Source organism: Amblyomma americanum, chromosome 2 (assembly GCF_052857255.1).
Source record: "Amblyomma americanum isolate KBUSLIRL-KWMA chromosome 2, ASM5285725v1, whole genome shotgun sequence".
Taxonomy (NCBI): domain Eukaryota; kingdom Metazoa; phylum Arthropoda; class Arachnida; order Ixodida; family Ixodidae; genus Amblyomma; species Amblyomma americanum.
This window is the reverse complement of record NC_135498.1, coordinates 69,273,242-69,282,769: the sequence shown is the minus strand read 5'-3', so window position 1 is coordinate 69,282,769 and position 9,528 is coordinate 69,273,242. Positions and strand designations below refer to the sequence as shown.

The 9,528-nt window shown below is 48.1% G+C and overlaps 1 pseudogene; it reads left to right on the top strand.

Moving 5' to 3' along the window:
* The first annotated feature begins 677 nt into the window (after positions 1–677).
* Positions 678–9,528, top strand: part of LOC144119735 (serine/threonine-protein kinase PLK1-like) — a 29,578-nt pseudogene continuing 20,727 nt past the window's right edge.

Sequence of the window (9,528 nt, the reverse complement as noted above, 5' to 3'; positions counted from 1 at the left end):
TGTAGTTGAGGTGTCCAACGAAAAGTGAAAAATGCTCGCACCCTTTCGTTTCTTCAAGACTAGTTTCCTGTAAAGGGCGGAGAGCAAAACGCCAGAGCAAAACGTCATATAACTGCTGCTAAGGCAGCGCTTGCGGTAGGCGTCAAGTCATATCCACCGGCTTAAAGACTGGCGTACGCTTACGGGCCGTCGAAAAGGGTCTAAGCTTGGCACCAATAGTCACGTCTCAGCGTACAATTGTGTTTTATTTTATTTTAAGATACAAGTGGTAGAACGGGAGTCATAGCTGTCTTCCGGGACTATGAAGAAGACCATGTACTGGAAATGCATTCTGCTTTTTTGCAACTAGTGACGATTTCCTACTAAATAAATTGGTCGATATAGTTACCTGGTAGTGAGATCAGCATCAAAGGGAAGGATAATCGCTCAAATGCTTCGATAAAGTTGAAGCGCCAAAAGCGCGTGATACGCGTCTCAAATGCGCTCGCTGTGGCCCGTGACAAGGCATGTTCTCTCGCGCCGACTGCGAGCTAATCAACGCGATTTCTAGCATCCTGCTCGGTGCATCGAGCCCTAAGGCAACTGTCGAAAGCCGTTGACGCTGGGCGTTTGTTGCGGTTATAAACACCGTCGCATAGTCAGTGTCAAGGCGCGGCAGCTGCTGCTTTGAACTGCGAGCAGCCGTTCACTTGCGCTCGATGGCTTCCGCCTTCCCAATAAGGTCTCGTTCTGCGGCGAGAAAGGACGTCCCGGCGATCATCACCGACAGCACATCAAAGAAGGAATATGTCGTTGGGAAATTCCTGGGCAAGGTAAGCACCCCGACCGCTGCTGAGTGGGAACCAGCATGGTACGGTTCCGTACTAGATTTTGACATTTTAGCTAAAACTCGGTGCTCAGAACGCAAGGGCCTGTCGTTATGCCTTGCGCAGCGCTTCGAGGTGTAGATCATCTTGAGCCGTCACAGTGCTTGTTCTTTAGGCCCTGCATTCGCTTCCAAGGTCGTTTAAGCAGCGGATATACGGCGCACAGTTTGGTGCACCTTCCCTCATCAAACGATATATCTTATTGCGCTGGTACGGCGGTCTACAGGCTTGATGACACTTGTATAGAGCGCTCCAGCGGTACTGTGCGAAGGAAATAAAGTAGAAGTTTTATCCACGTACTGATTTCTGCGCATAAAACATGCGCCCGAGCGCGGCCGAATAGATAAGAGAACCGCAAAGGCAAAGGCGCATTTCCCCTAGCTGAGCAGTCGCGGGAAGATTACACTCATGAGCACCACAGCAGAGCGCAGGATCGCTCTGGACAAGTGTGCTAGCCGGGTCTATTGGCTATAGATCAGATGCTGGTTCTAATTGTAGAGGCTTGTTAGCAATTGCGGCTCTGCCAATTTTATCTTCTCCACCGTGGCATGATGGCTGACGTCACCACACTCATGTCGCTCCATGCAAATTGCGCAATACACTGGGCATCAAGAGAGGATGGCGATGTCGCAGAGCCGGAGAAGGCGTCGATAGCGTGCTCCAAGGAGTTGATTTTGCTTGGCCTCGGGCTTCGCCTTACAGGATTTCCAAACACCTACCACTAATGACACGAGGCCACACGGGCAGCTCAGACGAACACCAGGGAAACGCTACGTGGGTGACGCACGTGCGTGATCTTCAGCAGCCTTTCGCCGAGCGTTGGGCTGCTTGCATTTCCAAAGTGTTATAGCGGACACGTGAAAACCATTGCTGCATTACAACATGCGCAGTATACACATACTAAGCATAATAATTACACAAGCATGATTAAAATTGGGTTGTCGTGCCAGATGGGGAACGATGCTGCATATTGAAGCGAAAAGCTTCACTACTCTAGGTAAAGGGGTCGCCGCGTAGGCCGGAGAATGACCTTGAAACACCTTCAGCTCAATTACGTTAGCATTGTATCACCTCGTGTGGTACAGTGATGGTGTCGAACCCCTGACTTTCACATATGACCTTTAGTTGGCCTTTGACGTTGGGTGACCTTTGGATCGACCTTTGACCTTAAGAACATCCGATGAGCTGCTGTGAAGTCACGTAATGACATCTGATGGGGGTGTCTTTAAGACCATGAGACACCACGTCATAGCCACGTGGTCGTGTGGGTATTTATAGAACGGCTGTCGCGAGCGTGTAGCGGAGCTGCCATGGACGAGCCTCAGAGGCTTAGCAAGCGTGCTTGCTTTTCGCTGAATTCCAGGGTTAGCCAAGTTAAGCTACTGCCATTTTTTTTGTTTTTCATTTCCAGGGGGCCTTCGCAAAATGCTACGAATTACTTGACAAAGACACCAACACAACTTATGCAGGGAAGATCATTTCGAAGGCGCTTCTCGTAAAGCCGGCCAACGAGGCAAAGGTGGGTGTTTTTTGCCATTGACATTATTAATGCAAAAGCATTACTAGGCTACGTTGGCGGGGCCGTGTCACCAACACGCGTCATCAAAATGTGTCGGCAGCAGTTGCGGGGAACTCTGAAGAGATGGCGTCAAACGAGGGGTTGTAATTGAAAAAGGATGATGTGAGGATGCTGCGCAAAAAGAAATTATGTCGATAGAGTGATAAGTTAATACGTTAGAGCCAAAAATGCCCAAACAGTATGCGGAGCTAAGGCATCGTGTGGCACGACATTTAAAAAATCTGAAGCGTGGGCGCAGTCAGTGCGTGGCGCCAAATTTGAAAACTCTAAATTGGTACTGAGTAAATTATTTAGTGTAATTAAAGAATCAAAGAGAAGCAACAAGAAGCAACGAATGTCGAGAAGGCGTCAGCGCTAATTGGCATTACTCCAATGCTGGTTACCACAGTGATCTCGAACGTTTTTGTTGCCGCTTTTGATATAGCAAAATATATCTTCGTTCAGTGTTTGTGTTTGCTATTCAGCAGATGAAAAAATGAAAATGAGAATTGGCAGTAATTGTCTCACGTCTGACTGGACACTCGAAATGCGCTGTAAGAGAAGGGAGGAAGGTGGGAGCGAAAGAATGGTAGAAAGCCTTTATATATGTTACATTGTTTTATATACATACCTATTCTTCACAATACACCTGAAACCCTTCACGCTCTGGTACGAGTGAACAAAAATACTTGCTAAGGGAGTTGATTACGGTTTATGCTCGCAACTTTTGAAATAAATGAACTCATCGAAAATGCTGCCATCACCGGCTAACGTCAATGCACAGCGAAAACCGCGCATATTTACCTGACATTTGTTTTCAGGTGTTGCGTTTCAAGTGCAGTTATTTTCACCGTCCGCGAAATTATCTTGGCAGCTCGCTCGGTCAAATACTGATTTGTTTTGCATACGCTCGCCCGGCTTGAATATATCGTAAAAGATCGCAGTCACGCATGTCTAAATACAGTGACCAGTAGTTTCCTAGCTGATAGTAATTACCTTGTTAGTTTTGCCCAGTTAGATTTTAGTACTACCCATAGCCAGTTATTGGCGCTTAATTCGTGTTCGCTGAACGTCCACGAAGAGCCACGGGGTACCGAGCCTAATATTGGCATTTTATGACGCACTGCCTTCCGGGTAAGTGGTAGAAGTCATATCTTGTTTAAACTATGCAAAACAGGAGGGGGGGGGGGGGGAGGAATCCCCAACAAGCTTATTCTAAACCTAACCACCTGCCGTTAAAACGACCTACTACCATCACCGGTATATTTCTTCGGACATCGGTGGCACGGACGTCTCCGCCGCTGAACTGCTGAACTCGTTTGAGTCTGTGCATACGTTCCTGTCCCCAAACACCTATCTCAAAAGAAATTGGCTTTTTAAGACCTGATGCACTTGCGTGCCTGCAAGTCATCACTGATCTTTGTCCGCCGCGATGGGACGGTGGTTAGTGCGATCGCTTAAAGAGTCAGAGGACACGTGTTCAATCACGGCCATGGAGGCCGCATATCGATGGAGGCAAAACGCAAAAAGACGCCCGTGTGCTGTGTGGTTTCGGCACGCGTTAAACAACCTCGGGCGGTTTAAATTAATCTGAAGCACTTGTCTACAGCGTCCCTCATAGCCCTTGTGTCGCACAGGATCGTTATACCCCATAGTTTCAATTTTTCATCAGCACCGTGTAATGCGTCGCCTGCTTGCCTTTTCACATTTGGCGACTGTCCGATTATCCTCCACATCCTGTGCTTGCTGTATGCAGATGGTCGAGGAGATCCAAATCCACAAGACCCTCATTCACCCCCACATTGTCAGCTTCCACAGCTGTTTTGAGGATGAAATGAACGTGTACATCATCCTGGTGCTCTGCACCAGACAGGTGCTTATTAATCAGCGAGTTTTGTCCAGAGCTGTGCAGACTTCGTCGTTCTGGCTTTCAACCTTCGTGTAAATGTCTCTCTTGAGCAGAAAGCAGGACAGACACACGGGCTGTTGAAACCAGCACTTGCGGAACACAGGATTGTAGAGGAGACTGACAAAGACTATATGTGAGCCCTTCCTTTCACTGCCTTGTGTTCCGAACATGCTTCTTTCAAAATGTCTATTAGTGCTGAAAACCTGCTATGCTATGAACCAATTGATTATGAGAGCCGCGCAACAATCTAGAGGCAGCTCGGAACGCGAGTGTTAGTTGTGTATCGGAGTATCCTTTTATCTGAATAAAAAAGTAAATGTGATATGGAAACATGAAGCAAATTGCATGGCTGCCTCATCTTGCACTGTGGGCGGTCTTGTATTGCAGTCATGACACAAGTATTCATTTCGTGGTAATGGTTGTTCTGGAACAGCGACTTCCGGGCTGCGCTTCTATTGCTTTAATTTCCCCGCAGAATGAGCTTCACCTTTTGTTACGGTACCCGGCTTATAACGCAATCTTTCGAATCGCGAAGCTCGCGTTCTGCCTCGCGACAACAGCTTCGTTCGCGTCTAACTTAACGCGAGGTGATCGAGCCTGAAGACTGGCTGAGAAGTTCGGTTCGATGGTGTCCACACGATCTTTCTCCTAGCTGGCCCAAATTGCCGCGGTCAGCATCATCGAGGCTACCCAATAGAGCGCGCGAACAACTCCTGCTTTTTATTGTTTCCTTGCGTTCATGCACGCTACTACAGGCGCTTTTAATGGACCCTGCCAAGTATATCGGGCTAAGTCAACCCATTCGTTAAAGACGAGTTGCTCTGTTTTAAGCCGACCCCCTAGTGTGTCCATGAGAGCCATGTGAAAACTTCAGGCTGAAATACCAGCTCTACACTTTCTTCAACCTCATGTAAACGGGTGATAATTTTAGCCTTATCGCGTTTCTTGACGCGAAAAAAAAAACTAAAGGCATGCAGTTTAGCCAGCTCCTTGTAGCAAAATGTCGTGAAAGTTCGTGTAGTGCCTTAGATAACTATGCAAGGTTTTATTTCGCGTTAAATTGAATGGCGTGATTGGAGCGGGAGTACATTAAAACATGTCCGCAGAAGATTGATTTTTCGACTTGTATAATAAAATTATCTTTTTACTTTAAATAGCGGAGGGGTTAAATATTGAGAAGGTAAAAACGGATGCTTTGGCGAGTTTGTAAGTCATTTTTAAAACAGAACAGCGCGCACTTTGATAGGAACACGAGGAAGACACGATAAAGACGAGCGCTGACTTGCAACTGAAGTTCATGAAGTTTATTAAACTGACGGAATCCACTGTAGAGACTGTGACAGCAAAACTTGCCACCCTGACTTCAGTCGCACACAAGTTTTAACTAAGTACAGTAACCAATTAACACGTGAAATAATTGAAGCAGCGCACATCGCCTGGTCAAAAGACGCCTGTGTCAGAAGCCCCTCTTTATCGATTGGTCCCAAAGAACTGACATTTTAGCGGGGAAGGGGGGGGGGGGGGGGAAATGATGATCTCAGTTATCGTCCCTGTTTTGTGCAGCATGTTTGGATGACTTGAATCTATGAACGATTCTGTGTTTTCTTCTTTTTGTTGGAACTGCATATATGCCTCGTTCCAAGCAATAAACTTAGTTGCAAGTCAGCGCTCGTCTGTGTCGTGTCTTCCTAGTGTTCCCGTCAAAGTGCGCGCTGTTCTTTTTTAAAGAAAGATTTAGAAGCACACCCGTTTCCTCATTTCCACCGTAAGGAATGACGCATGCTTTCATTCAACCTTGTTTCAATTTTCCTTCGTTTAAAAGGTGAAAAGAGAAGCTGTCTTCGTTGTGCTCTTTGTTGCAAGTTAGGATTTAAACGCTGATTTTGAATACAGTGCCCTACCCCTAAGGGATTCTTATCACTCGAGCCTTTGATGTGCGTCATAATTATTATCACTGAGAACTCAGTTTCATGACCGCGATCATGCCATAGTTTGTCAAGAACGCTGGTTGAACACGTTACTTTCAGCTGACGCGAAAAACTTCCCCTATAATCTTTCATCGAGCGAGGCTGGCAGAGTTTTGTGTTCACAGGCCTTCACCACAGGCAACATAATAAACACGCCTAAGGGCGCAGCCAAGGCACCTAACTGTTTCCGGTCTTGATTTAACAGTTAGGCAAAAGTCATTACATTGAGCGCTGGTTACAAAACGCAACACTTCGACACATCCGGATAGAGCTGCGCCTCACAGGCATCAGTGTGCAAAGCCTACGCAGTGGACTAAAAGGGACATTTTGGGTTTTTGTTATTTATATTTGGCTTTGGGCTCTGTGGCAATGGCCAAATCAGTCTCTGTACGACAGGCACAGACATGAAAGCTTGAAAAGGACCGTGTCAGCCATGTATGAGAAGTAGCGCTTCATGCACAGATCACCAGAGGTTGATACCAGAAGGCAACCCTGAAGCGGTAACTAGCGAGCCGAGTAACAAAAGTCAGTTAACATTTTATCTATTGCAGCTAGACGTGCCATTTACTTAGACGCTTAAGTCTCACCGTTATTAATACACATATCGCTGTCCAGATTCTCGAAAATGCAATTCTGATCGATGCTGCAGTGCAAGAAATATAGCGCACGCGCAGGCCCAAAAGCCAAGGGACGCAGGCAGCCAAACCTGCAAGTGCGCGACACCCTGCCGTGCACGTGTCGCTTGCTCTAGTTCAGAGCTACTGGCACAAGTTGCCAACAAGAGTTGAAGTAACTGTTTCTTTAATTAATCCTGCAGCAGACGAGAATTAGTCACGTGCGTGCGCCCGCAATAGAAAGAAACACGTTTATTGCGACGAAGCATTAAGCTTCGAGGATATGGTACGCGAGGGTCATTAAAGACAATTGTACCCCATCAGTTAGTCTGAACTTGGCCAGGGCCAACATATAGGGGGAGGGAGAGGGAAACTTAAGGGTAATTAACGGATTGAATGGCAGCGAAGCAGGAGAAAAGGTAATGTTCAAGACGTGCACAGGGCTCAGGCCAATCTGTGCATGCGAGGGAGGTTCGGAGCCTGTAGAGGTAGGAACGGGCAGAGGTGATCAGTGTATTTATGTCGATGCTTGAATGCATACCTTGGGGGCTGTGGGAGATTTCACAGGAACGGAAGGGTACGAAGAGATTCTCTAGTGCTGTCTAGGTGAAGATTTATTTCGTGTTTGTAAATGAGAGTACTGTCCCTCGTTTTCGGATAATGCCAGGGGACCCGAGGCGTGCGGTGTTCTCAGTTAAATTGGCTAATCCGTCTTTATAAGTGTCGCTGCAGGCATTCAATAAGAGAGCAATGCGAACTGCATTGTTTAACTCCATTATTTTCTAGTCGCTGAAGGAGATGCAGCAGCGCCGGGAGACGCTCACCGAGGCCGAGGCCCGCTACTTCCTACGCCAGCTTCTGCTCGCTTGCGAATACCTGGCGGCACAGCGCATCGTTCACAGGGACCTCAAGTAAGGAAACCTGCTGCTAAACGAGGAGATGAAGCTCAAGGTAGCAGACTTTGGTCTCGTCACCCGCATTGGCTTCCAGGGCGAGCGCAGGAAGACCCTGTGCGGGACGCCCAACTACATGGCCCCGGAAGTCCTGTCAAAGAAGGGGCACAGCTTCGAAGTCGATGTGTGGTCGATCGGATGCATTTTTTTAGTCATCTGGGATGCTGGGTTTTCTCATTGCTTTTGAATTACTAGCAGCACCACCGAAGCCAGCCGAGAAATTTATTACACGTATTGGCCCTAAGGATCCGCCGGCATGTATGCGTCCCAAATTAATCGAATAGACACTGGTGGAGTCCCATAGAGGTGTTTTCAGGATGGAATTTTTGTAATAATTTTAGGTATTCTCAAGCAATTTTGAATAGACCTTTTTGGCAAACATAGACATGAATAGTAACAAACCAAGATAGCAGACCTTATTACTACGTGCGTAAAAATTGCAGTATGTTATTCAACGGAAGTCGTCAGAGACACTTAGGTCTGCTTACTGGTGAGGAGGCGTAAACCCGCATGCTCGCTTCGTGAACGCCGTCGCAAAGCGCCACGTGATGTAACCGGATGCCACGGTGCTAGCAATTCTACCTCTGCATGCCTCTAAGCCCAAGCCGCAAGACCACCGCACCTCTTCTGATCGGCGCGCTAACTTCGTGAAGCAAGTCGCCTCCCTCCCCCACCAGCTGCCGCGTCACGTTGCATTCGAATGCGCCGACACTCTGCATGAGTCCGTTGTCAACTTTCCTTAGGAATCCTCATAGCACTTCCTGGTGTAGTGTTGCAGCGGATAAGCTGTGCGCCACTGCCCTGCGATGCTAGGTGCTGCCACCAGTGGCGTTTGTGCGATCCAGGTTGTTCTTTCCGGGCAACCTTGCGCGACCAGTCATTAATTTAAACCGCCACCTGCCAGGCTGCATGAGCGCGCCATGTTTTATAGGTACCATCATGTGTCAACACACGCACACGCGCACACGCACACACACGCACACACGGGTTTTTGCTTAATAGGGTAAGGCTTACGCTCAAAATGTCGGGCCGCCGCGGTGGCTGAGTGGCTGTGGCGCTGGGCTGCTGGCCCGAAAGACGCGGGCTCGGTCCCGATCGCGGCAGTCGAATTTCGATGGAGGCGAAATTCTAGAGGCCTGTGTACTGTGCGATGTCAGTGCACGTTAAAGAACCCCGGGCGGTCAAAATTTCCGGAGCCCTTCACTACGGCGTCCCTCATAGCCAGAGTCGCTTTGGGACGCTAAGCCCTCAAAAACCAAACCAAACCATAAAATATACCCGCCGCGGTGGCTCAGTGGTTAGGGCGCTCGACTACTGATCCGGAGTTCCCGGGTTCGAACCCGACCGCGGCGGCTGCGTTTTTATGGAGGAAAAACGCTAAGGCGCCCGTGAGCTGTGCGATGTCAGTGCACGTTAAAGATCCCCAGGTGGTCGAAATTATTCCGGAGCCCTCCACTACGGCACCTCTTCTTCCTTTCTTCTTTCACTGCTGGACACATATCTTATTGTGTAAATAGTTTTTATATATTACTTCTCCCCCTATCCTCTCTTCCTGTCCCCTCACCTCTTTCATTTCATTTCTCCATTCTGCCTGCTGTCCTTTATTTCCGCTGCCCCAGCTCAGGTGCTTCAGTATCGATGGCAGATGCCGGGGCTAGCAA